This window comes from Podarcis vaucheri, assembly GCF_965113315.1.
Source record: "Podarcis vaucheri genome assembly, chromosome: 10".
Taxonomy (NCBI): domain Eukaryota; kingdom Metazoa; phylum Chordata; class Lepidosauria; order Squamata; family Lacertidae; genus Podarcis; species Podarcis vaucheri.
In genome coordinates, this window is record NC_138748.1 from 66,561,260 (window position 1) to 66,584,811 (window position 23,552).

At 47.2% G+C, this 23,552-nt stretch overlaps 1 protein-coding gene across 16 annotated transcripts in view; it reads right to left on the reverse strand.

The window, feature by feature from the left end:
* Nucleotides 1-23,552, reverse strand: part of LOC309541425 (endonuclease domain-containing 1 protein-like) — a 157,928-nt gene that overhangs the window by 47,709 nt on the left and 86,667 nt on the right. For 6 of the 16 annotated variants that reach the window (XM_082239272.1, XM_082239275.1, XM_082239280.1 and 3 more), the window contains exon 3: nucleotides 14,114-14,263. The exons of 3 other annotated variants lie outside the window; for them this stretch is intronic. The gene's annotated coding sequence lies outside the window, so the exon portion shown is untranslated. Of the gene's footprint in view, nucleotides 1-14,113; nucleotides 14,264-16,296; nucleotides 17,608-23,552 lie in introns of those variants that run through there. 7 more of the 16 variants (XM_082239284.1, XM_082239286.1, XM_082239277.1 and 4 more) reach the window with 4 other exon arrangements.

The following is a 23,552-nucleotide window of genomic DNA, read 5'->3' on the forward strand; positions in this document are numbered from 1 at the left end:
GATGGGGAACGCAATGTAAGAATGAGAAATGAAGTGAGAGAGGGAAATTGGCAGATTTTCCCATCCCTGGTTCAGAACCCTGTTCCTTTGGGCTTAGTAAAGGCCTATTCTCGACACCACATGCCTGCCTCTCCCTGGGTGACCCTGAGGACAACAGAGCAGATGCCAGCAACTCTGAAGTCTGCCTACACCTGCTTGGAAAACTGCAACCGGCCAGCGAAGAACTTGCAAGAGTGAACTAACTCAAGAGACACACACAAGATTAATCCTGGCTTTTTCCTTCAGGTGAAATCTTCGTGGCAACTAGGGCTGGGCAATATATTGATATATCATTCCAAACTGGTTCCAAGTCCAGATCCCGATACAGTGGTACCTCAGGTTAAGTACTTAATTCGTTCCAGAGGTCCGTTCTTAACCTGAAACTGTTCTTAACCTGAGGTACCACTTTAGCTAATGGGGCCTCCTGGCACCGCCGGAGCACGATTTCTGTTCTCATCCTGAAGCAAAGTTCTTAACCTGAGGTACTATTTCTGGGTTAGCGGAGTCTGTAACCTGAAGAGTATGTAACCTGAAGCGTATGTAGCCCGAGGTACCACTGTATTGGTTTCATAGTTTCTGACCTGGCAATATACAGTGGTACCTCGGTTTTCAAACGTCTCCACTGACGTTTTGGAACACCGTAAACCCAGAAGTAAATGCTTCGTGTTTTCGAATGCGCCTCAGAAGTCGAACCGCAAACGCGGCTTCCCTATTGAGTTTTCCGTGTTGATATTTCCGTTTTGAGTTTTTGAACGTTTCAGAACTCGGTCTTCCAAAACAGATTATGTCCTAAAACCGAGGTACCACTGTATCACAAATCATGATGTGTATTAGAGGTGGGCGATATATTATCCAAAATTGGTTTCAAGTCCGTATCATGAGACCGGCTTCATAATCTTTGACCTGGCAATATATCACATATCATGATGTGCATGTGCTTTGCGAAAAATCACAATGTGGGGGAAACTGTGAAGCTAGCCAATGCCTATTTATTGCTCCACCCTATTTCAGACATCATGATATATTGATACAGTGGTACCTCAGGTTAAGTACTTAATTCGTTCCGGAGGTCCGTTCTTAACCTGAAACTGTTCTTAACCTGAAGCACCACTTTAGCTAATGGGGCCTCCTGCTGCCACCGCGCCGCCGGAGCACAATTTCTGTTCTCATCCTGAAGCAAAGCTCTTAACCTGAAGCACTATTTCTGGATTAGCGGAGTGTGTAACCTGAAGCGCATGTAACCTGAAGCGTATGTAACCCGAGGTACCACTATATTATCATGGTTTAGCTGGTGATATATCGCGATGTTGAAAACCAGGTATCGCCCAGCCTTAGTGGTGACTACAAGCCAATCCAGCCCCTTACCTGCTAAATGTGGGACTCACCTGTGACTGCTATGCTGCTGGGCCCGTTTCCAAATTTCCCTAATCAGCAGCAAAGAGGTGCGCCCCCCCCCAGCCACAGCCTTAGAAGGAATTAACCGACCCCAGTGGCATCTTGGGCGAGGGTACGCACATGCTGGTATAAGCCATTCTCGTCTTCCTTTTGCCAAACCGCCTGGGAAACAAATCCTGCAAGGATCAAATACCCATCGCTGACAGGAATGCTCTTTCTAACATGAGAGAACAAGACGCGCTTGCCTGCGCTGGAATTTATCTCCCTCCCCATTGCCACCCCCCCACCTGTGTTTTGGTGAATCCACGTAAACCAAACATATTTCCCCTGCCATACGGCACATTCTTGCCCGGGACAGTGTTTTGGCAATGAGAACCGTCATGTGCTTAGACAGGAGCCTGTGACAGCACGTCGGCAGAGAGAACACACGTCGGCACTTTGCCTACGAATGTAAGGAACAACCTTGCACCGAGTCACGCCCTTGACGAGTCTAAAGGCTGTTTGGTTGCCATGGCCTGGCTGGCAGCGACTTCCGAGGGGGGGGGTCTTTGCCAGCCACGTGGAGGAGGCTGAGGGTCGGATCTGACACCTTCTGTGTGAAAAAGGCATGGGACTGCCATTGGTCCTTCCTTACTGGTCAAAGGCTGGATTTGCCATAAGAACGTTCTGATAGTTGGTAGTGGCGCCTGCCCTGTGGAACTCCCTCCCACCAGATGTCAAAGAGAACAACAACTGCCAGACTTTTAGAAGACATCTGAAGGCAGCCCTGTTTAGGGAAGCTTTTAATGTTTGATGCATTACTGTATTTTAATATTCTTTTGGAAGCCGCCCAGAGTGGCCGGGGAAGCCCAGCCAGATGGGCAGGGTATAAATAAATTATTATTATTATTATTATTATTATTATTATTATTATTATTAGGGAGCCCTGTTTAGGGAAGCTTTTAAAGTTTAATAGAGCACAGTGGTACCTCACGTTACATATGCTTCAGGTTACATATGCTTCAGGTTACAGACTCCGCTAACCGAGAAACAGTGCTTCAGGTTAAGAACTTTGCTTCAGGATGAGAACAGAAATCATGCTCCGGCGGCGAGGCTAAAGTGGTGCTTCAGGTTAAGAACAGTTTCAGGTTAAGAACAGACCTCTGGAACGAATTAAGTACTTAACCCGAGGTACCACTGTAATGTATTTTAATATTCTGTTGGAAGCCGCCCAGAGTGCCTGGGGAAACCCCGCCAGATGGGCGGGGTATTAATAATAATAATAATAATAATAATAATAATAATAATAATAATAATAATAAGTGCCACACCTGATGAACTGCTGGCTTTTCTTCTTCAAAGAGCAGCCCTCATGCTACCTGTCAACTTTCATATTGAGCACACGATCTAAATCTAATTTATCAGCAAAGCTTCCTGAACTACCATATTGGCTGCGCCGCATTTTAAACCAAGGTCTCTTCCGGACAACCCGAGTTTTGAGGCTTTTCTCCTGCTTTGCCTGCACAAAGTCTGCAGAGAGAGGAGACAAAAGCGCATCCCTTCCGATTTGCTTTCAGGGAGTTCATGTGATGCTTCATCCGTTATCCCACAATTCCCTGCCACTTTTATTTTAAATCTCCGAAACTCAGGTATTTAGGAGGCGCGGGCAGGGAACAGGTTTGCTGCTTGAGTGCGTCAAATCCACACTTCAATAAGTACGCTACCTGGGTTTTCAGGTATGCAATGGAATCCTACCTGCAAAACGCCAACAGCCTGGAAATACCCAAAGTTCTCACCGCACCCTCCTCTCCCCACGAAACCTTTATTTATTTATCCTTTCCCCCTTTTAACCTTTCATCTCTTAGCATCTGGGAAAGTAGCATGGTCCTCTGCGATTCTTATTTGGGTTTATGAGCATGGCAAGCTCCAGCCTGACATACCCTGGTCCATCTAGAATAATAATAATAATAATAATAATATTATTATTAATAATATGGGAGGCTTCCTAAAAAATATTAAAATACTGTAATACATCAAACATTAAAAGCTTCCCTAAACAGGGCTGCCTTCAGATGTCTTCTAAAAGTCTGGTAGTTGTTGTTCTCTTTGACATCTGGTGGGAGGGAGTTCCACAGGGTGGGTGCCACCACTGAGAAGGCCCTCTGCCTGGTTCCCTGTAACTTGGCTTCTCGCAGGGAGGGAACCGCCAGAAGGCCCCTGGCGCTGGACCTCAGTGTCCGGGCAGAACGATGGGAGTGGAGACGCTCCTTCAGGTATACTGGACCGAGGCTCAGTCCTGGGGTCCTTAGTGCTTTCTAACTACAACCCTGTGAGTTGGCCAGGATGAGATCGAGCGACTCTGGTGAGCTTTCATGGCAGACCTCGCCAGGGCCGGCTTACCCATAGGCACTAGGGGTACGGGGCACCTAGGCACCAGGCTCACAGGAGTGCCAGGCTGAGAGTCCAGGGCTGAGATTTGGAGTCTGCCAGGAGAGCCAGGTCAACAACTCTGCCCCCCTAAAAAAAAGCTCAACAGCCTGCCCCCCCCCCCACTGAATGCTATATTTTGTCTGAGTAGACCTTCCACTCAATGCTATATTTTGTCTGAGTAGCAGGGTGGATAAAAATCAATTATGTTTTCTTAAAAAATAAAAAAAATTGATTTAAAAAAAATTAAATCAGATTCTTTAAAAAAATTAAATCGGATTTTTAAAAATAAAATGCTTTAGGAGGAAAAATATTTCTCAAGATAGTTTTCTACTTAAGTTACATTATAGTCCAAAGGCTATTCATCAGGAAATAAGGATTTGTTTTAAGTTTTTCATGTGTGCTAAAACTCCGTCTTGAAAAAAAATTGTTTAACCACATCAGTTAACAAACATGGATACATATGCTATAATGTTATTGTTTTAGTTAAATAAGTTGTTTAAATTGTTATTAAGGAAACAGTTATTTTTCTCCTTCTAATAAAGTGCAGCAGAAAAGTTGTCCAAATATAAACAGTTAATTTATTAAACCTCACGATAATTTCATAATTATCTGTCTTGTGTATTTCTAATAGTATAACCAAATCAGTCGTTTTTGATGCGAGTGTAAAAACTACTCTGAAAATTTATTATTCCAAAATTGAAACCTTCACCTGGTTGTAAATATTAAGATTATAGCAGCAAGGGGGAAAATGGCTGAAATCAAGTCTTACTGATTAGTGATTTAAATCGATTTGATTTAAATCAAATCCACCCTGCTGAGTAGTGTTCAATACAGAGAGAGTATCTTGGCCAGCAGGGGCCCATCAGTTTGGGATAAGTAATAACGATTATACCGCCGCAATAATATATCATAACAGTGACAATTTATGTTGGAAATGCAAAGAAAAAGTAGATACCTTTTATCATATGTGGTGGACCTGTCCCAAGGTGAAAGACTTCTGGGAGAAGATTTATAATGAATTGAAAAAAATGTTGAAATATACATTTATTAAGAAACCAGAGGCCTTTCTTCTTGGAATAAGAGGTTTGGAGTTGCCCAAGAAAGATGTTAAATTGCTTTTGTATGCCACAACCGCAGCAAGAATTTCGTTAGCGAAGAACTGGAAAACACAAGAAGTTCCAGCAGTGGAAGACTGGCAGATGAAGATGGTTGATTTTTCGGAGCTAGCTGACCTGACTGGAAGAGTCCGCAACCAGAAGGAGGAGGAAGAATGGATAAAATTTAAAGACTATTTAGCTAAATATGTTAAGATAACTTAATTGGAAAAGCTTGCAAATATTAGATAGGCTTAGGATTTAAATATGTAAGGATAGGAATTAAGATGTTTAAAGCTAGATTAGAAAGAATGAAAGATGCTAAGGGATCAAGTTAACTTTCTGAGAAGATTGATTTTGGAAAATTGTTAAAATGATTTACAATGAAATTCAACCAGGGGGATTTGAGGAAGTCACTTAACAATGTTATTAAGATTGGTTTAATCACAATTAGGATGTAATGGAAACAAGAACAAATACCAACGTTGGAGGAGTGGAGAATGAAGCTGATGGACTATGCAGAAGTGGATAAACTGACTGGGAAGATCAGATATCTACGAGATCAAAAGTTTATCGAGGACTGGGGAAAATTAGTTGAATACTGGGAATGTATAAGTGATAATGGAATAACGCTAGTGGCATTTAGAGAAGCTCTGTAATAGCATAAGAAATATTGTAAAAAGGCAAAATAGAAGTGGGGGCTAGGTATAAAGGCAATAGCAAAATTTGGAAATGCGCAATTAAAGAAGTTAGAATTTGGATGATTGGCAGAGAAGCCGAAGGAAGTCAAAAATGGAAAATCTAATAGAAATTGTAATGTGGTATGAATGTATGGAAAATTAATAAAATATATTTTTTAAAAAAAATAATCACAATTAGGATGTATGTTTGTTTGTCTTAAAATTTTTTCTGGAAAATTAATTTTTAAAAAATTGAAAATAAATAAATAAATAAACCGCCACAATAAATGAACCTGGAGTGATATCTCTCCCCTTGCACCACGCAGGTAGGTAAGCAGCAATGAATGGGAAGAAAGGTCTTTTTCACACACAGCCGGCTCTGACTTCCTCGGCAAATTAATGTTCCTGCTGGCATCACCCTTGGCGAAACCTGATCCTCGGATCCCAGTTCGTACCTGGCAGTTACAAATCACGAAAACTATAAAAACCCACAGCTTCCTCCTTGAGATAAGGGGTGCTGAGCTGCCGTTCCGCTGGCAAAGGACTCCTTGGAAATGTCTTGAGAATCTGGCTGCGATAAGAGCCGGGCCTTTTCTGGATCTACGGGGTTAGTCCGGCCTTTGCCAATCTGATTCCCTCCAGATGTTTTTGGACTAGAACTCCCAGCACCCAGAGCATCTGGAAGGAGCAAGGCTGGCAAATCTGGGCTGGGTTAGCCCATGTAAGGATCTGCAGCGGCGGCAGCGACAAAACAATGTTTCTTTTTAATGCACAATTAAAATTAAGAAATCTGGTCCTCTGCCTAACCACACCCCTTTATTTGCTGAATTCGAGTAAATTGGTTTCCTCCACCCTTTCCTTTTTCTTGGGCTTTTTCCCGCCTGCACAGAAACCGCAGCAAAAGTGGCTTTCTCTGTGACCTTGACACCCACGCCGTTCAGAGGATCCGCTCATTTGAAACTTGCTCTTTACATGTTCATCCCCAAAGATCAGGGGGTGTTTTTGTGGGCGGCGGAGGCAGGTCTCACGAAGAACCAAAACGTGGGACGCTTTGCCTCTTCCTGTGCAATCTTATAAAAAAAAACCTCCATGGCCATTACTGCTATTGTAGACCTTGGTCTCAGGTCCAGGAGACTGCAAAGGACATGTCTGGACTCTCAGTTCGCGCTCAGCCTTGCAAAGCAAAAAATCCACAACTCTCTCTCTCGCTATTGGACCAGAGCCAAGGCCAGTCTAGTCCATTGCCCTGATCTCTGCGATCATTAATAATAATAATAATAATAATAATTTATTTATATCCCGCCTTCCCCAGCCAAAGCCGGGCTCAGAGAGGCTAACAACAATAAAAGTAACACACCATTTTAAATCAATTCATTTTAAAATCAAATTCATGGCGACCATTGGGCTAGAGTTCTGTGAGGATTACCAAAGGAGGGGGTCAGACTGTGCCTTGGCCAAAGGCCTGGTGGAACAGCTCTGTCTTGCAGGCCCTGCTGAAAGATGTCAAGTCCCGCAGGGCCCTAGTCCCTTGTGACAGAGCGTCCCACCAGATTGGGGCCAGTACTGAAAAGGCCCTGGCTCTGGTCGAGGCCAACCTAACCTCCCTGTGGCCCGGGACCTCCAGGATGTTTTTGTTTGAAGACCGTAAGGTCCTCCGTGGGACATACCAGGAGAGGTGGTCCCGTAGGTACGAGGGTTCTAGTCCGTATAGGGCTTTAAAGGTTAAAATCAGCACCTTAAACTGGATCCTGTACTCCACCAGGAGCCAGTGCAGCTGGTATAGAACCGGGTGAATGTGATCCTGTGCGAGGACCCCGTAAGGAGTCTCGCCGCGGCATTCTGCACCCACTGGAGTTTCTGGGTCAGTCTCAAGGGCAGCCCCACGTAGAGTGAGTTACAGTAATCAAGGCTGGAGGTGACAGTTGCATGGATCACAGTGGCTAGGTCAGGGCAAGAGAGATCATCTACAAGATGCCCCAACAGGGCGGCCACAAAGCAGGAGATAAGAGCAATAGCCTTCTACTGTTGATTCAGAAGCAGGCGTTCTCTGACCCTGCAGGTAGGTCATAGCCGTTGTGGCTAACAGTAGCCATTGTATTTCTTTAGCTGCAAGCTATAATAAAGATGAAGGCATGGAGATGTCGAGCCTTCAATTCGGATCTCCGTTTGATGGCTGCCAATGCAAATAGAGAAACGTGCCGAAGCTCAACAAAAATCTTCCTGCGGCTAAAAGGATATTGTTGAGCAGGAGGGGCAAACTGTAAGTTGCACTTGGCACCTAATTCATGTTGCTTAGAAACGTTGGCTCAGTCGCTCTCAAAGGCTGTGGGCATGTGTGCCACACTGGCCTGGCAGCAGAGGATGGCGAGTGTGGCAGGGAGATTCAAGGACAAAGAAACGTTTAAACATTTCAATATAGCATAGTATCCAAATTATGAATTATGAATTATTTTTGAATTATGGTACTGGAGGAGACTCAAGAGTCCCATGGACTGCAAGAAGATCAAACATGTCCATTCTTAAGGAAATCAGCCCTGAGTGCTCTCTGGAAGGACAGATCCTGAAGCTGAGGCTCCAATACTTTGGCGACCTCATGAGAAGAGAAGACTCCATGGAAAAGACCCTGATGTTGGGAAAGATGGAGGGCACAAGGAGAAGGGGACGACAGAGGACAAGATGGTTGGACAGTGTTCTCGAAGCTACCAGCATGAGTTTGACCAAACTGCAGGAGGCAGTGGAAGACAGAAGTGCCTGGCGTGCTCTGGTCCAGGGGGTCACGAAGAGTCGGACACGACTAAACGACTAAACAACAACAACAGTATCCAAATACAGTCATACCTCAGGTTGAAGTAGCTTCGGGTTGAGCATTTTCGGGTTGTGCTCCGCGGCGACCCAAAAGTAATGGAGTGCATTAGTTTTGGGTTTCGCTGCTCGCGCATATGCTCAAAATGACGTCATGCGCGTGCGCGACAAATTGTGCCCCGCACACACGCAGACGCGGGTTACATTTGCTTCAGGATGCGAACGGGGCTCCGGAACAGATTCCGTTCGCATCCAGAGGTACCACTGTAACTGGAACAAGCTGGAAGATGTGCAGAAGAGGGCAACCAAGGTGGACCAAGGGTCCAGAAGCCAAGCCTGATGAGGAACGGTTGAAGGAGCCGGGCATGTTTAGCCTGGAAAAGAGGAGACTGAAAGGAGATACGATAGCCATCTTCAAATATCTCGAGGGCTGTCACATGGAACAGGGGAAAGCTTGTTTTCTCCTGCTCTGGAGGGCAGGACTCGGACCCATGGCTTCAACTTACAAGAAAGGAGATTGAAACGAAACATCAGGAAGGTGCTCTTTCTGACAGTAAGAGCTGTTTGACCATGGAATGGTCTCCCTCGGGAAGTGGTGGACTCTCCTTCCTTGGAGGTTTTTAAGCAGAGGTTGGATGGCCATCTGTCATGGATGCTTTAGCTGTGATTCCCCTGCATTGGAAGGGGGTTGGACTAGATGACCCTTGGGTCCCTTCCAATTCTACGATTCTATGATTCCATTTTTTTAGTTATTTGCAGGATAGAGGTGACTCCCCATTTATGCAGGGGTTCTGTAACGGGCCCTTGTGCACGTACGCTGAGTTACGTAAAATGGGGAGCACCCAGGAGAGTCTTCCTCTGTCCTCCTGCTCGCACGAGGGGAAGAAGATTCCCCGCTTGTGTCGGCTGTGACAGCAAAGCTCGGTTGACCAGGTGCCCTCCATTTCCCCTTCTCTCTCTCTCTCTCTCTCTCTCTCTCTCTCTCTCTCTCTCTCTGTGTGTGTGTGTGTGTGGTTGCGAGCAAACAGAACACACATGAATGGGGAGTTGCCTGTATAGTTAGATGTTTAGGGAAGCTTTTAATGTTTAATAGATCATTGTATTTTAATATTCTGTTGGACGCCGCCCAGAGTGGCTGGGGTAACCCAGCCAGATGGGTGGGGTTTAAATAATAAATTATTATTATTGTTATCATCACCATCATCTCTTTTCCAAGAGCCTCTAGTGACACTGAAGACAACACTGGGTGTGTTTTCCAATGTATTTTTTGTTTTTCACCACTAGAAAATTTGCTGTGGGTGTGAGCAGATTCTTCTTCTGAAACGGTGGCTCAGAGAAAAATGTCTGAGAGCCACTGCTGTAGGCCACATCCTTAGAAGTACAGGAAGCTAAAAAAAATCAGGTCAGGCTATCATAAAAACATAAGAAAAGGCTGCTTGGGCCAAGTCCATGGTCCCTCTAGTTGATTGGAAGGTTGGCGGTTCGAATCCCCGTGACGGGGTGAGCTCCCGTTGCTCGGTCCCTGCTCCTGCCAACCTAGCAGTTTGAAAGCAGGCCAGTGCAAGTAGATAAATAGGTACCACTGCCGCAGGAAGGTATACGGCGTTTCGGTGCACTCCGGTTTCCGTCACGGTGTTCCGTTGCACCAGAAGTAGTTTAGTCATGCTGGCAACATGACCCGGAAAGCTGCCTGCGGACAAACGCCGGCTCCCTCGGCCTGAAAGCGAGATGAGTGCCACACCCAAAGGCTAAGTCCACCTTTGACTGGACTTAACCATCCAGGGGGCCTTTAGCTTTACTTTTATACCATCTAGTCAGACATCCTGTTATCACAATGGCCAACCAGATGCCTGGAAGTATCTGAACACAAGAGCAACTCTCCTCCTCCAACCATGGAGACAAGGCATAGCTATTGTGGCTGGTATCCATCAACAGCCCTTTCCTCCACGAACTTCTCTAAACTTCTTTTAAAGCCATCTAGGTCATCGCTGCCTCTTGTGGGAGAGAGTTCCACAGTTTAACTATGGGCTGCATTAAAGGTGTTGATCTTTAAAGCCCTAAACGGCCTCGGCCCAGTATACCTGAAGGAGCGTCTCCGCCCCCATCGTTCTGCCCTGACGCTGAGGTCCAGCACCGAGGGCCTTCTGGCGGTTCCCTCCCTGCGAGAAACAAAGTTACAGGGAACCAGGCAGAGGGCCTTCTCGGTGGTGGCGCCCGCCCTGTGGAACGCCCTCCCCCCAGATGTCAAAGAGAAAAACAACTACAGTGGTGCCTCGCAAGACGAAATTAATTCGTTCCGCAAGTCTCTTCGTCTTGCGAGTTTTTCGTCTTGCGATGCACGGTTTCCCATAGGAATGCATTGAAAATCAATTAATGCGTTCCTAGGGAAACCGCCTTCAGACCAGGTCCGGGGACAGTCTGTCCCCGGACCTCTTCTGAAGGCTGGGGACGGACGGACAAGGGCTTTTCTTCCCACCCCCAGCATTTTAAAAAACCCCGGGACAGCGGAGGACTTCTCCGCTGTCTGGGCGATCTTAAAATGCTGGCGGGCGGCATTTTAAAGTCGCCCCGGGACAGCAGAGGACTTCTCCGCTGTCTGGGGCGATTTAAAAGCCCCTGGGAAGGCAGGCAGGGGGGACAAAGACTTTTGCCCCCCGCCCGCCTTCAGAAGGTGTTGCCGCCCCGCCGCCCGGCTTCGGAGCAGCGTTCCGAAGCCCGCCGGCGGCGGGAGGAGGCGTTCCCGTCCCACCGCCCGGCTTCGGAGGAGGTCCGAGGACAGTGGGGAAGACGCGCTGCGCTTCCCCGCTGTCCCGGATATTTCCCTATGGGCTGTCGTCTTGCGAAGCAAGCCCATAGGGAAATTCGTCTTGCGGAGCGCCTCCAAAACGGAAAACCCTTTCGTCTAGCGGGCTTTCCGTCTTGCGAGGCGTTCGTCTTGCGAGGTACCACTGTACCAGACTTTTAGACGACATCTGAAGGCAGCCCTGTAAGCTTTTAAAGTTTAAGAGGTTGTTGTATTTTAATATTCTGTTGGAAGCCACCCAGATTGGCTGGGGAGACCCAGCCAGACGGGCGGGGTACAAATAATAAATTATTATTATTATTATTATTATTATTATTATTATTATTATTATTATTATTATTATTGGTTAGGAGAACAGAGCCTCCGCAGTATATCTCTGAAGGCCAATTGTGGTTTTTTTTTGGGGGGGGGTGGGTGGGACAGAAAGGCAGTTTCCTGTATGTCCTACTTGGGAGTTTCTCACAGTAATCTGGCTGGTCACAATACTGGAGCAGGTGTACTTTTTAAGATTTGAAAAGGCTATCTGGATTTTTAGTGCACCAAACCTGAGATCTCCTTAAGATGTCATATGCCAAATATAGCCGAGGACTAAACTCTAAATACTAAGTGCCATTGCATGTCACTATCAAACGCAGTAAGTCTCTGTTAAGTCCTAACAGACAGCAAATACTGTGAAATGCCAACTTCTGCCTAATATCCAGTAATAAGCATCAAACATTTATTTAACAAGATATACATACCACAATAAAATAAAACCTCTAAGCTATTAAGCTAAAGTAATATAAAATATTCATAAGGAAATACTGAATAAAATCAACAGACTTTTTTAAAAAACAAAAGATATAAAGCAATTAGCAAAATATAGCTAAAACCAACGGTTTTTAAACCAAATGTGCATAATCATTCATATTTGTCGCCTGTGCAGGTTTGTCTAAACAAAAGCCTTTTTAGCAGGCATGGAAAGCAGTACAATGAAGGCACTTGCCTAATACTGGAATTGAGCATCATAGGATTTCAAGGTCATATTAAAATTATTTGGCAAATTATAGAGCAGACTATACAGTACATACTTGGAAAATTGTATTAGTTAAACAATTCCTGGAAACTCTTTCGAGGCTGAAACTGCAGAGCAGAATTTTGGCTTTTCAGAATTTTTTTGCATTTCAGCTCAGATATAAAGCAATAACCGAGAGTGCAAGACGCAACTTAAAATGGCCCCGAATTAAGACAGTATGCATAAAAACAAAAGAAGTTGTACAGACTTGAACCAAAATCTATCTCAATGTTAGTGGGAGAAATTAGATTCAGTTCACATTTAAAAGTGAATCAGTCTAAGTCACTTCCCCAAATGATACAGAAACTCGAAACACAACTGTCCTTTGAAATTCATGCTTCTTTGAATTTCGCCATGCAGTTCTCCAGCAAAGCAATGGTTACAAAAATGCCTAAATTGGGGGTAAAGTCTGCATTAATGTGTTAGCAAAAACAGCAGGCCAAAGAAATGCTTTGCATTAGCGGGAATTTGCTTTGTGAAATTGTGAATATTAGGCAAAAATTGCATACAAAAAACGTGCACGTTAAATGCGCACATAAAAGCTGGTGAATTTTCACGATGATTTAAAAAAAATTGCAGACCAGTGTGAAACGGTGGAGAACTGAATGTGAAGATTGCAAAAAAGATATACTCAGTATATCCTGAATATCTAGGAGCTGCAATGTGCAAAGGAGACAGCAGATTAGTCTGCACTGTCCAAGTCAGAACATCCCACAGAAGGAGAAAGGAGAAATGAGCGAAGGGGTGTCATGGCCAGGAAGATGCATGATGTAGAACCTAATCAGCACATGGTCACATGAAGGTCTGCTTAGTCAGAGCATTGCTCTGTCTTGCCCAGGACTGACTGAGCAACAGCAGAAGCATTTCTCTTGGGTACCAAGAAGACAGTTCTTCCTGCCCCCTTGCACTGGGAACAGCCAGAAATTTCCACATGCAAAGCCAGCCGGTCTATCGCGATGAGCCCTCCATGTGGGAAGCATCTGCCGCAAACTACAGAGAGCGAAACGCACCCCCCTATTGTTTTATTACTGAGGTCCAAATCTTGCATTATGCCTTTAGGAAGCTGCAGGTAAGCCCTGATCTCTCCGCAGCTGCTCTCTCATCCCCCACAATCTTCCATCTGCAATACAGACACTGTGAGCCTTTGTAGGGTTGTGGTGAGAATCATGCAACATGATTTGGGATGCTCAGCTCAAGCCAGGAAGGAGAAAAGAACAAAGGCAACCAAACCGCCCTGTTGTCAGTGTTGTCGTTAGAAAATAAGCCAAGTGGGAATCGGGTTCTGATTTTAGGAAAAACCAGAAAAAGCAATCTATGGCAGGCTGGTGGTGGTTCTACATTAGAGGTCTCTTTTAGTCCCTGGACCTGATGTGCAACACTCACCCCAATGTTTAAAGCATGCTATTCCTTGATGTACCTTCCTCCTCCATCTTCAGGGTAGCTCAGTCCGCAGAGAACGAGATACTGAATCTTAAGGTTGTGGGTTCGAGCCCCACATTGGGCAAAAATATTCCTGTGCTGCAGGGGGTTGGGCTGGATGACCCCCGGAGGTCCCTTCCAACTCTACAAGTCTACGATTGTGAGCTAAACCAGTCGCACTGCAGCAGCAGAGGAAGACGGGGGAGAGGGGGAGGAGAGAAAGCCTGCTGTCCACAGACAACCCTACTTATCAGCCTCAGTTGTCCGCCTCTAAAATGGGAACAGAGATAAGCTTCCTCGCAGAGACTGTTTGAAATGCCAGCGAGGTTGCAAAGCGTCTTGAAAGCACGCAGTGGAAATGATTGAAAACCAACCCACGAGCCTCTCAACCCAGAATTAAAATGGCATTTTGACTTACTCACCCTCTCCAAGAGACTGGGATCCCAGGCAGTCCTCGTGGTGACAAAGGCAGCAAGTTCATTTCATCTCAGGCACCAAATCCGTGCGCATGCAGCAGCCCCCTCTTCTCCTTTTCCTGGCAGTGCTCCTAGACGACTCCCGAAATCTGCTGCGAGTGAAAGGGAAAGGAGGAACCACGGTGAGACTTCTGTCTGTGACCCCTCCTCCTATCTGAGCCAGTAGGTCAAGAATCCACCGGCAGCAAACACTCTGCAAAGATTATCCTTAATTCCCCATCCTCCTCTTCCTCTCCGCTGAAAGAGCTGCCTATTTTTTGCCAGTGGCTGCTCTCGTAGAAGCTGATCTTTGCCTGAGCTGCCAGGGCCCAGGACCGTGCAGTTTGGAGACGCAAGCCAAGAGGCGAAAGAGAGATAAGATATGCACAAAAATTTCCTCCAAAACGAAAGCAAGGCACACCTTCAGCCAGCACCTCCCAAACTGGCAGCGCATGCTTGTATTCCGGATTGCCTGATTCCCGCACACTCCCTTTCCGTTCCCCCAAAGCGGAGTGCGGCGCCATCCACCACGAACCGTTTGTACTCCACATGCAAATTACGGAACGTGGTGGACACACACCACCCCTGGCTGTGTGCACAAGGCAGCCTCCTCTCCCCGCTGCCTGATTCAAGGAGCTGCTTGAATCTGGTTTCATAACAGGCTCTTGACTAACTGGCGACTCTCTCTCTCACACACATCGCAGAACGGGCTTGTGAGGAGAAGCTCGCAGGAAACTCTCCTCGGCTGCCAATGCGCACCCTCCTTGTGGGCTTATGAATCCTTCACAGTGGAGAAATTAAGCAGCGCTCAGGTCCTATGGTCCCAATGTGCTGCAAACCTCAACATTCGCGGACAGGTGGGTCTCTGCATCAAATCTATCCGTGCTTAAGTGGAACTTCCACAGCCAAAGGCACTGTATCTCTGGGTACCAGAGGCGAGAGGAGGAGAGGAGGAAAAATGACCAGAGGTGCCTGGCTGGCCATAGTTGCGCAGCAGAACTGGCCAGACCCCAGGCTTGAGAACAAAGCAATTCTTATGCACTTCAGCATTGGAGCACATGGCTTTCCTGCAGAAGGTCCCAGGTGCGACGTCCAGAATCTCCAGGTAGGAGCTGGAGAGACCTGACACCCTGCAGCTGCCAGCCAGTGTGGGCAATGCTGGGGCAGATGGGCCAATGCTTTGGTCCAGTATAAGGCAGCTTCCTAAGGTTCCTGTCATCATGATTCGTACAGTCCTTTTCATTTGCTGTGCGCTCAGCTTCCTTCACCCTGGGCCAGGATGGGTTTCACAAAATGCAAGGTGCCAGAACTGGGGATCTTAGTACCTCCGCCTGCATGCCCAGCATCAAATGCACCTATAAGCAAAATAACTGAAAACTATAAGGCAGTGCCTTATTCCAGCTTAGGCTATTTGTCTATCTAGCCCAGGTTTCTGTACTCTGGCAGCAATTCTCCCAAGGTCTTACAGAAGCCTAGAATTGCAGAGTTGGAAGGGAACTCCAGAGCCATTTAGTCCAAACCCCTGTAAAGCAGGAATCTCAACTCAAGCATCCATGAGAGATGACCACCCAACCTCTGCTTAAAAATCTTCAAGGAAGGAGAGTCCATCACTTTCCAAAGAAGTCCATTCCACAACTCTTACTGTCAGAACGTTCTCAGTCGGAATCTCCCTTGTTGTAACGTGAAGCCATGGGTTCGAGTCCTACCAGAGAAGCGGAAAACAAGCTTGTTCTATCCTCTGTGTGGCAACCCTTCAGATTAATTTGAAGATAGCTAGCTTATCTCCTCTCAGTCTCCTCTTTCCTAGACTCAACATACCCAACTCCCTCAGCCGTTCCTCATAAGGCTTGGTATTTTCCTGGGCAGAGGAGGGTCTTTCTCATCACCCCCTCCCTCGCCCTCCTGAAAGGAGAGGGCAGGGACTGAATTTGGCACCTGTTGCCTGCAAAGCAGGTGTTCAGCTGTTCAGTGGTCCCTCCCTGGTGCATAAACTGGCAAACACATATGGCAGGATGGTTAGGCACAAAACAAGATAACCACACACACACACACACACACACACACACACACACACACACAGCCCACTCAAAGGAATCCTAAACTTAGTTCAAAACACACTTGCAAGCTGCCACGTTCCCAAACTTACATCTTAGCTTTCAGCACTCCATCGGCTGATTCGGCGAGATGGTCCTGGGAATGGAGCAGGAGAGAACGAAACGCTCCTTTTTCTTTCCCACGGGGCAAACAGGATCGTTCCTACGCTTATCCACCTTTGGGCTCCACAAAATCCATCCTCGGTTTCTAAAAACCAGGGCTGCTTCTGTCTCAAAATGAAGCCACTTCAATCGAGCTCTCTCTGTGTGTGTGGTTCAGCAGATCAGCATGCAACTTTCATTTTTCTTTTTTTGCTTCTGAAAGTTTCGCTCTGATTCAGAGGCAAACGACGAAAAGAAAGAAAAACCCCCATCTAGAAAACCTGCCTGCCATATGTGAAAAGAAACCCTCTCTCCTTGCAAACAACAATCGCAGCTTTCTGAATCCGGCAAACAAATGGGTTCTCTGGCAAAACGCCGGGACGAACGCAGATTCCCCAGGGAAAATGACTTGGCCTCCGATTAGCATACAAAAGCCATGAAACTGGCCACGTGCCTCGCTGACCACTAACAGAACCAGCTCCTGAATCATCCTGACCATAGGATGACTCCTTGCACATTTATTTCCTCTCCCTTCCACCCCCTCCTGCCTGGGGTTACTGAGTGTCGCTGGGGGACCCTGAGCCACCGCCATGCGCTGATGGGAATTCCAACCCGGGTTGCACTCTGCAGCCGTAATGATGCGGCCAGCTGCCAGCCCCTCGCTTTGAGTCAGCCCTCAGCTATACACCGAAGGATATTAGTCAGGGGCCAGGCAGCGCGTGTTTCGTAGTGAGTAGCTGCTCAGGCTCTCGTGCAACGCTGCTTCCGAGAAAAGCAAGATCCTGGCAACGCCCAGAGCACAGGAAAATTCCACAAACAGAGAGAGAGAGAGAGAGAGAGAGAGAGAGAGAGAAGGGAAGACCAAAAGGAAAGGGGGGAAAGAGGGAGGCAGGGTAGGGTAGGGAGAGAGCGAACAGGGCGAACTGCAAAAAGTCTGTGCTGGAATCCACGCTTAAGAAGTTGCTTTTGGAGCCGGTGCAGTAATCAACAGAGGGGAGAGTATTATTGGGGGAGAGAAATGTCACCCCACAAAATGAGATTTGAGAGTCTTCCAGAAAAACAATCTCTCAAAGTACCTGTTGATGGCATTTTACCATTTTACTGTGGAGAGTGTATTAACTTATTATGGTCTGTGTGTGTGGTTTGGGAGCTGCACGGTCAGGGGAAAAACAATGCTGTCCAGGGTTGTAAAGACTGCGGAGAGAATAATTGGCTGCACTCTTCCCACCTTGGATCAAATCTATGCTTCCAGGTGCCATGAGAAAGCTGAAGAGATAGTGCAGGATAGTGCACACCCCGGAAATGATCTCTTTCAGCAACTGCCTTCTGGAAGAAGGTTAAAAGGTAAAGGTAAAGGTACCCCTGCCCGTACGGGCCAGTCGTGTCCGACTCTAGGGTTGTGCGCCCATCTCACTTAAGAGGCCGGGGGCCAGCGCTGTCCGGAGACATTTCCGGGTCATGTGGCCAGCGTGACGAAGCTGCTCTGGTGAGCCAGCACCAGCGCAGCACACGGAAACGCCGTTTACCTTCCCGCTATAAAGCGGTCCCTATTTATCTACTTGCACTTAGGGGTGCTTTCGAACTGCTAGGTTGGCAGGCGCTGGGACCGAAAGACGGGAGCTCACCCCGCTGCGGGGATTCGAACCGCCGACCATACGATCGGCAAGTCCTAGGCACTGAGGTTTTACCCACAGCGCCACCCGCGTCCCATCTGGAAGAAGGTACAGGGTTTTAAAAACTAGGACTAGCCGCCTGAGAAACAGTTTCTACCCAAATGCAATTTTGGTTTTAAACGCCTTGTAAGGAGTCTGTATGGGAATATATTGTATTTAAAAATGGGGCATCAGTTTTTAGGGGCTAACTAGGTTGGGATAGCTGGGATAGCAGGCTTGTTGGGTTTTGAATGTCTGATGTATATTTTTCAATTTCATTGTTCTGTATGGGACAATGACAATAAAGATTATTGTAGCTCTCCTGTGCATGATTAGAAAAATAATCAACGGAAAGAAGCGAATGAAACTGGAAGCTGGTGTTGGTGTTGAGGTTAACTCTTTTCAGGTTCGCATAAGGGGGGGAAAGAAGACTAAAGCTTGGGGTGAATTAACTCAGTGTCGTGGGATGGTTAAGTGGGTTGCTGAAAGGCGGAGCGGACAACCTGTGACTGTGGTGATGCTGTGACGACTAGCACACCTGGAAGGTGTTTGCGGAAATCTTGAGGGAGACAGTGGGCAGGCTATGAAACAAAAGCCGGGCCTACAAAGCTGTGCAGCTGCTACGTATAGACCAAACCAGAGGTGGTGTGGTGTAGTGGTTAGAGCTTTGGGAGACCAGGGCTCAAAGCGCCGCTCAGCCACAAAGCCTTGCATTAGTCACTCATTCTCTGCCTGACGTACAGGGTTGTTGTGCGGATAAAATGGGGGGGGGGAGAGAAGAGAGAATGACATACGCCACCATGAGCAACTTGGGAGGGAAAGTTGGATAGACATGCAATGAGGAATAAATGAATAAAGTAACAGCACACACAGTGGAGAGGACTGCACAAGGGATTAGAACACCCTGGTTCTGACATGCTTGCACAAGTTGGCCTCCACCGCCAACGCTGGTTTTCCACAACCTGCTTTTAATGTGGTCGAACTAGATGTGTGAAATGTGATGTCTTCCATAGGTAAAGGGACCCCTGACCATTAGGTCCAGTCGTGGCTGACTCTGGGGTTTCGGTGCTCATCTCGCTTTATTGGCCGAGGGAGCCGGCGTACAGCTTCCGGGTCATGTGGCCAGCATGACTAAGCCGCTTCTGGCAAACCAGAGCAGCGCACGGAAACACTGTTTACCTTCCCGCCAGAGCAGTACCTATTTATCTACTTGCACTTTGACATGCTTTCGAACTGCTAGGTTGGCAGGAGCAGGGACCAAGCAACGGGAGCTCACCCTGTCGCGGGGATTCGAACCGCCAACCTTCTGATCGGCAAGTCCTAGGCTCTGTGGTTTAACCCACAGTGCCACCCGCGTCCCTCAGATGTCTTCAATACACTTGCTTTATTTTTAAGCGGCAGGTGCAGCCAGGGGAGAGATTGCAGCTAGGACAGTGGGAATGGGGCTGATTCCCAGAGCATCCTGTTAAGAGAGCCGTCTCTCTGTGAACAGCTGCTATTTGCTCCAGGAAGGGAAGCTTCCCTAGCAGTTTCAGGTGGGTGGGACAGCCACTGGAGCAAAAAGATAAGGAAAAAGCAATCATTTGTTTTGCATGGATCTCTCTCTCTCATACACACTCTGCACATGCACACAAGCACACTCCTCCTATTCCAGAATGGTAGATGGGTTCATCTTCTGTAGCAAAAGCAACAGCACCCTCTAACAAAGGCCAACAAGTTCTGAAGAAAGCCTCCAAACACCAGAACAGAGACTTGCGATTGTCCGTGGTCTTGGACTCCAGCTCCCATCATCCCTGACCACCTGCTGGCTTGAGCCGATGGAATGTCTTGAGACCAACAAAACCTGGACAGAGCCACAGCCCTCATAATAATAATACTACTTTTTTTCCTTATACCCCGCCCTTCCCGGCTCAGAAAACCGGGCTCAGGGCAGCTAACAACAAATTTAAAACACTTAATTAATGCAACAAAAAGCAGCATAAAATACAGTATAAAACGTGAATAACAATAAATGCAGAATTCAAAAATCAATTTAGGGGGGAAATCCATCCAATAAACATTAGAAGATCACCAGGGCTAGCTGGCTAAATTAGTCCTGTTTGGGCCAGCGAGGAGACCAGGGGAGAATTAGCTGTGGGATCCCAGAGCGGGTAATCTTCATAGAAAGGCGAGGGGGAGGGAAGAAAGGGGAATAAAAGATCAGGCTAAGTTCAAATTGAAAGCCAGGCAGAAAAGCTCTGTCTTACAGGCCCTGCGGAAGGAAGCTAAATCCTGCAGGGCCCTAGTCTCATGGGAAAGAGCATTCCACCAGGTCGGAGCCATCACTGAGAAGGCCCTGGCCCTGGTGGAGGATAATCTGACTTCCTTAGGGCCCGGGACCTCTAAACTATGATTATTCATGGACCTCAGAGGTGTTGGGGTGGAAATGGGAGACTTAACATCATTCTGATACTGTTCCCCATGTGCAGTTCAGTTGTCTTAGGCATACACTGTAGACCATATGTGTGGTCCCAAGGTGTGGTCTGAAGTCACACAAAGCTGCTGCCACATCTGGGTCTGATCAAGGCTCGGATTGGTCCCAGAGCTCCCCGTGGAGACAGATTGATGGTTAAACCATTCTGGGAATTGTAGCTCTGGGAGGGGAATCGGGGTCACATAAGAACTCTGAGATCCCTTAAGCCAGGTACAGGCAAACTCGGCCCTCCATATGTTTTGGGACTACAACTCCCATCATCCCTGACCACTGGTCCTGTTAGCTAGGGATGATGGGAGTTGTAGTCCCAAAACATCTGGAGGGCCGAGTTTGCCTGTGCCCACCTTAAGCAACTACAGTTCTCAGAATTATTTGGAGAAGCCTTGTGGGGTATCTTCAGGAAGGGCTAAGGAGCAAACGCTACACAAATCCAGAGTGGAGTCCCTAAGATGGTTGGATGGCACCTTGTACACCTCTTTCCGGCAAGTCCTGCAGCCAAGCTGGTGCCAGACGTGGTGTAGTGGTTAGGAGCGGTGGACTCGTAATCTGGTGGACCGGGTTCGCTTCCCCGCTCCTCCACATGGGTGACCTTGGGCCAGTCACACTTCTTTGAAGCCTCTCAGCCCCACTCACCTCACAGAGTGTTTGTTGTGGGGGAGGAAGGGAAAGGAGAATGTTAGCCGCTTTGAGACTCCTTAAAGGGAGTGAAAGGCGGGATATCAAATCCAAACTCTTCTTCTTCTTCTTCTTCTTCTTTCCTATGGACCACAACAGTGAGGCTGAGAGGGGGGTCTTGTCGTCTGGGCAGCCCATGACCTCCAGACACACTGCCCGGGCCTGCGCCCCAGGGAGGTCACTTAGGTGTTGCTAATGCAGTGGTTTGGCCTCACACCAATTATTATTATTATTATTATTATTATTATTATTATTATTATTATTATTAATTTTATTTATGCGTTAAGGGGTGATATGATAGCCATGTTCAAATATATAAAAGGATGTCACATAGAGGAGGGAGAAAGGTTGTTTTCTGCTGCTCCAGAGAAGCGGACACGGAGCAATGGATCCAAACTACAAGAAAGAAGATTCCACCTAAACATTAGGAAGAACTTCCTGACAGTAAGAGCTGTTCGACAGTGGAATTTGCTGCCAAGGAGTGTGGTGGAGTCTCCTACTTTGGAGGTCTTTAAGCAGAGGCTTGACAGCCATATGTCAGGAGTGCTCTGGTGGTGTTTCCTGCTTGGCAGGGGGTTGGACTCGATGGCCCTTGTGGTCTCTTCCAATGATTCTATGATTCTATGATTCTACCCTGCCCTCCCTGGCCAGAGCCAGGCTCAGGGCGGCTAACACCAGTAAAATTACAATAGGAAAAAACAAACCAATTTAAAATACAAGTTAAAATGCAATTTAAAATGCAGCCTCATTTTAAAAGTAGCCCATAGATCAAAACCATAAGGGGAGGGAAACATAAGGGTCAGACCGAGTCCAAACCAAAGGCCTGGCGGAACAGCTCTGTCTTGCAGGCCCTGCGGAAAGATGTCAAGTCCCGCAGGGCCCTAGTCTCTTGTGACAAAGCGTTCCACCAAGTCGGGGCCAGTACTGAAAAGGCCCTGGCCCTAGTTGAGACCCATCTAACCACCTTGGGACTTGGGACCTCCAAAATGTTGTCATTTGTGGATCTTAAGGTCCTCCGCGGGGCATATCAGGTGGTCCCGTAGGTACGAGGGTCCTAGGCCGCATAGGGCTTTAAAGGTCAAAACCAGCACCTTAAACCTGACCCTGTACTCCACCGGGAGCCAGTGCAGTTGGTAAAGAACAGGGTGAATGTGATCCCGTGGCAAGGACCCCGTAAGCAACCGCTGGAGTTTGTGGGACAGTTTCAAGGGCAGCCCCACGTAGAGCGAATTACAGTAGTCAAGCCTGGAGGTGACAGTCGCATGGATCACTGTGGCCAAGAGGCACACTCCATTGTGTCTCGAGACAGACAAGATGCCAGCAACCACCGTTCTCTTGCGGGACGGATTCAAGAGCATACCAGAACTTTAGGTTTCCTCGGTGAAAATGGACAGAACGGCTCTGTTGCCCTGACATAACAAATCCACGTTAAAAAGAAGAGAAATCGTAACTCGCTGTGCTTTGGAAAGTGATGGGAGAAACAAAAGCACCAGCAAGTGTGTGAGATGAGAGAATGACTAACGGGAAGATGAAGAAACACTCCACAAGCAAATCTGGATGAATACAGGGCGGGAAGGCCGGTGCTTGTATAACCGCCTTGTAAACAAATCAGAACAAGCAGATATAATCTAACCTCCATGCCAGATTTCTGCATAAATAGGTCATCTGGAAGAGCCCTGTCAGGGTAGACAACAGGGAGCTAGATGGACCGATTCAGTACAGTGGTACCTCGGGTTACAGACGCTTCAGGTTACAGACTCCACTAATCCAGAAACAGTACCTCAGGTTAAGAACTTTGCTTCAGGATGAGAACAGAAATCGTGCTCCAGCGGGGCGGCAGCAGCAGGAGGCCCCATTAGCTAAAGTGGTGCTTCAGGTTAAAAACAGTTTCAGGTTAAGAACAGACCTGCGGAACGAATTAAGTACTTAACCTGAGGTACCACTGTATAAGGCAGCTTCCAGTGCATCCCCACCCCAATACCTTTTGCCCAAATAGCCTAATAATGTCATCCTTAGCATCAGGGGTTACTTCACTTTCTCATCTTCCACTGCAGTAATAAGTCATTGTTTTGCATCCTAGAGAGGACGGACAGGTCAGGACCTGTGCGCAAAGGACAAACGGACACAGATCGGACATCCGAAACAGCAACATTTGAAAGCCAATGCAGGAAGGGGGCATTTCGGCCTCACGAAATGTTCTGCAACTGATCCACTGGGAAGACCTGAGCAAAGGTGCATCGGAGGAAAAACTGCAATGGGAAATCACTGAACGTTCATCAATGCTCACCCATGTGGACAGTGCGGTTTTTTAACACGCGAAATGCGTTAATTGCCACTGCTGGGCTGTCAGCGTTACCAACCACTGTCTTGTTCATTACTGACACGGAGACAAACAGAAGAAGACACC